Source organism: Lontra canadensis, unplaced genomic scaffold, assembly GCF_010015895.1.
Source record: "Lontra canadensis isolate GAN:19392208 unplaced genomic scaffold, GSC_riverotter_1.0 scaffold320, whole genome shotgun sequence".
Lineage (NCBI taxonomy): Eukaryota > Metazoa > Chordata > Mammalia > Carnivora > Mustelidae > Lontra > Lontra canadensis.
The window spans coordinates 15,523-20,696 of NW_022631314.1; positions in this window are offsets into that span (position 1 = coordinate 15,523).

Consider the following 5,174-nt stretch of genomic DNA (forward strand, 5'->3'; position numbering starts at 1 on the left):
AGACTTTTATTTCTGTTGCTCACTGTTGTATCTTCAGCACCTCGAATAGTGCCTGCCACATCGGGCATGCAAAAAGAATCCTTGTGGAATGAAGGCATGAATCTTTGAGGAGGGAACTCAAATGTCACCGTTTCCTCAAAGCAGTCTCTGATTATGACAAAATGAAGTAACTGGCAGCTTCTCAACCTTAGCCCCCTTTCCCTTGTACTTTGGCCCATGGATCAGCAAAATTTTTTCTGTAAAGGGCCAGATAAATATTTCAGTCTTTACAGACACTGCAGACATACCGATACTATTGTAGGACATACAGACACCATTGCAACTACTCAGCTCCGCTGTTTTAGTGCAAGGGGAGCCCAATTTGTAAATAAATGGGAATGGTTGTATTTCAATAAAACATTATTTCAAAAAATAGGCAGGTGGTGGGCTGGATTTGGCCCACAGGCTGTACCTTGCTGACCCCTGCTCTATTCATTTGTGTACCAAATTTCTCCCTTTGGCTAAATTCCTAAATTAAAAATTCTCTGAGACAGGGACAGAATGTTATTAGAAACTACATGCGGGGCACCTGGGTGGCTCAGTCTTTAGGAGTCTGGCTTTGGCTCAGGTCAAGATCCCGGGGTCCTGGGATAGAGTCCTGCATTGGACTCTCTGCTCAGTGGGGTGCTTGCTTCTCCCTCTCCCACTCCCCCTGCTTGTGTTCCCTCTCTTGCTGTGTCTCTCTCTGTCAAATAAATTAATAAAATCTTAAAAAAAGAAAATAAATGCATGTGTGTGCATGTGCATGTCTGTGTGCATGAATGTTCAAGTACATATATGTGCATTTACATATGGATACATATATACAACACACTTGCACACGCACTGGGTGGTTGTGGATGTGTTATTCAGCTTCTCTGATCCTCAGTTTTGTCATCACTAAAACCTCCTGCTAAGATAATGTGAATAAAGTACCTGACATCATGCCTGCCTTATAACACAGGCTCGGTCAGTCTTCCTTTCCTTCCTCTTCATCCTGAAAACAGCACCACTCCCCTATACAAAGCACTCAGCACACATCTACAATGGCCTCCAGAGTCGAAGGATCATGCCAGGGATCCAGCGCAGCTCGGAGGCGAACAAGAAAGCACTCTGGATAAGGAGCCAGCAATATGTGAAGCTGTGCCACCCCCACTCGCTTCTCTCCCTCCTCCTTCTTGGAGACAGACATTTCATAGTCTCTTCATTCTCCCCACTCCTCCCAGATTCCATGCTTGCACTCTCGCCCTCTTGGCTGATGATGTCAGCTCATACTTCACTGCAGGTGGAAGCCTCCTCAGCATTCTTTCACCTTCCCCCATCCGTGCTACAAAACTGTCCTCTATCCTGGGTACCTGTGCTCCTTTCCTTCTGCTTCCCCAGATGGTGTTCCCACACCCACCAGAGGCAGACCCCACCACTCACCAAGAACTTCAGTCTTTGACACATGAATTCTTTTGTGTCAGAGGTCACCCAGCAAACGTGTTCTCCTATTTCCCATTTAAAAGCAAAATGAGGGGCGTCTCGGTGGCTCAGTGGGTTCAAGCCTCTGACTTCGGCTCAAGTCATGATCTCAGGGTCTTGGGATCGAGCCCCGCATGGGGCTCTGTGCTCAGCAGGGAGCCTGCTTCCCCCACTCTCTATGCCTGTCTCTCTGCCTACTTGTGATCTCTCTGTGTCAAATAGATAAATAAAATATGTTTTTAAAAAAAAAAAGCAAAATGAACCAAAACCTCTCCTGACTCCCTTGTCCACCTCCCATTTACCACTTAGGATCTTTTCAACATTTACAGCCAGATTTCTCCAACCAATTGTCTACTATTGTTTCCATAGTCTCATTCCATTGTTCTTTCTGTTTTTCAGAAAATAGAATAAAAAAGAACAGAAATGTAAAAAGACAAAAAAATTTATATACATAGCTTCATAATTCACAAGCGATTTTTTTTTTAACTTCAGGTTTAAACTTGGAACAAAAGCCCTACAGTCACAAGGGATGTTCCCTTCCTGTTCATGTTTTTAGCTCATTCCAAAGTTGGCTTCCATCCTCACCATTGCCATGACCACTGGTGCCCTCTGTTTTGCCAGATCCAGGGGAGACCTCTCTGTCCTCATTTTACTTGGCAGGGAAATTCTAGACCTGACCACTGCCTCCTTCTTGAATTGCTTTTCTCCCTTGACTTACACATTTTCATTCCTCCTGCTTTCCTCCTTGCTCACTGGTCTTTCCTTCTCAGTCTCCTTGGTTGGCTCTTCATCTTCCACTCCTGAATCTTGGGTTCTTGAATCTTTTGTCTCCACATGTTCTCTCCTAGTGAGCTCACTGTGGCTTTAAATACCATCTAAATGCTAATGATTCCCCAGATTATATCTAGCACAGATCAATATCCTGAGCTCTAGACATCATCTGGTATTCTAGTAGGGATCTCAAATTTAGTATGTCTCAGGGGAAGCTCTCAAATTCTATTATCTGAAATTCCCAAATCTTTTTCCACTCCAACTCCAGTAGCCAGCCTGGTCCCATTCATTGTAACAAACTTCAGACATAAACTTTCTCTTATATCATTTGTCTCCCACTACTCCTAGGCCATGACCATTGCCCAATAAATATGCTCTTGTTTCCCCTCTTAAAAGCAAAACAGGGGCGCCTGGGTGGCTCATTGGGTTAAAGCCTCTGCCTTCAGCTCAGGTCATGATCCCAGGGTCTTGGGATCGAGCCCCGCCTCAGGCTCTCTGCTCAGTGGGGAACCTGCTTCGTCCTCTCTCTGCCTGCCTCTCTGCCTACTTGTGATCTCTGTCTGTCAAATACATAAATAAAATCTTAAAAAAAAAAAAAAGCAAAACAAAAACCATGTCTTGCCTGGATAATTGCAAGATAAAAGCCAGTTCCTAACTGGCTTTCTGTGTATACTTTACCCTCCTACAACCTGGGTTCCACATGGCGGCTACAATGCCCACTGAATAAATATAAATCTAATTGTGTCCTTCCAAGGGACAATGGGAAATCCTTCCCATTGCTCACCATTGGCAAATGGAAACAAAAGCCAAGACAAAATGAAAACAAACTTCTGCCCACCTCACTGGTCCCCCAAGAAATACCACTCTTCTGACTCATGATGTCGAATCCATAAGGATCTTTCTTGCCATGACTCATTGCTTGCATATAACACCCAGGGATCACGTAAAAACTAATGATGTACTGTACGGTGACTAATACAACACAGTTCAAAAAAAAAAAAAAAAAAGGATCTCATTGCCATTGATTAAACCCAGCAAACTATGACCACCTCAGCTAAAACAATATTATCAGTGCTCAATCGTTCTATTTAGTATCACTCTGTTTATATCTGTCATAGACATTATCACAACAAGCTGTTCTTTGTTCATTAATTACCTTTCTTCTTCTAGCTTATGGTCTTCCACTGAAGACAATACGTTCCACGAAGGTAAGACCTTGTCATTTTCACCGCATATTCCTGAAACTTAATCCAATCCCCAACACGTTAGCAGCTCAATAAATATTTGTTAAATGAACATAGTTACATGAAAAATACTTTTTCCCTTGCCATCTCCACCCAAATGTTAGGACTGCCTGCCCTCTCTTCCTCCACTTGGCCATGCTATGTTTATCATCCAAAACCCAGTTTAAATAGCACCTCTGTGTTGCCATTCCCCTGGGATTGGTCCCTCCTTCCTCTGTGCCTTCATGCCCTTGTTCCTGCCTCTACTGCAGCACTAGTAATAATTACAGTTGCTGCTGTTTATTGAACATCTACTCTATACCAGGTGTAGGGCCAAGTGTTTTATTTATTTTTTAAAATATTTTACTTATTTATTTGCGAGAGAGAGAGTGAGAGGGAACAGGAGAGGGGAGAAGGTCAGTGGGAGAAGCAGACTCCTCATGGAGCTGGAAGCCTGATGCAGGACTCCATCCCAGGACTCTGGGATCGTCATCTGAGCCGAAGGCAGTTGCTCAACCAACTGAGCCACCCAGGCGCCTGGGCCAAGTGTTTTAAAAATACTGTCTGATTCAACCTATCCAACTACCCTAGAGGATAGGAATTATGTCCTCCATTACAAAGATGATGAAACTAAGTCTCAGGGAATTTATGCAGCTTGCTCAAGATCACAAAACAAGGAAGGACCAGAGATTGAACCCCAAGTCTATGTAATTCTAAAGGTCATGCTCTTCAGGACTGAGCCCTGTCTGGCATCTTACTGCACCATAATATCTTATATACCTGTCTCTCCCAACCTCCCTGAGGGCACGGAATTTTGTATAGCTCTGAATATCCCCAGGACCTAGTGCTCTACACTAGGCACAGAATTGGTGCTTAAGAAATATTTGTGGAAAAAACAAATCTGGCATTCACGAGTTTATCTGAACACTTTTTGAACCTACTAATAAGTACTAACAGCCAGAAAGAAAAAAAGCAAGAGAAACAAATAGAGTCGGATGGCTCCAAGAAGTAGGTATTCCCTAGGCTAAGTGTGGAGCATCCCAGACTTGGTGCTTTTCACACCAAAGACAATACCAAGGTCACTGCCAAAGAAGACAGACATTATGTAATTAGAGAATGCAGTGCCAGCAATTACTCCAGAAGCTATTTCAAATTGAAACATGCCGGTGTTTGCTCATGTCCCTGTTCACTCAAACAAAAGGCCTACATCTTGGGAACAGTTTTGCTTTGTTTGTTTGTAATAGTTCAAGTTACTCTTCATTTGGCAGCCAGTGGCACCATCTTGCTGGAAGTGCGGCCCAGACCCCAGATCTTACTGGGGACTGTCGTAAGCCAATGACAAGGTGAATGAGGTGCCCGGTTTATGTGTGGGGCCTATGGTGTGGGGCCAAGACAGAGCCTGCAGGGTCCCGCCTCCTGGGGCAAGACCTATTTCCATGCATGGTGGGATGGAGGCTGCCTGTGGGGCTTGCCTGGAAACCCCTGCAAAGACAGAGCAGACTGGGGATACATCTCCCATTTCTATACCAGGCTCGTGGTACTTTCTCATGTGCTCCTGACAGCAAACTGGTATTTCCATTTTGCAGAAGAGGAAATGAAAACTCAAAGGTGTATGTAATTTGTTAAGAGGATCCTACCAGTGGCTGAGCTCAAATTAAAACACTAGCATGACGGACTATAAACCTCATGCTCATCTTT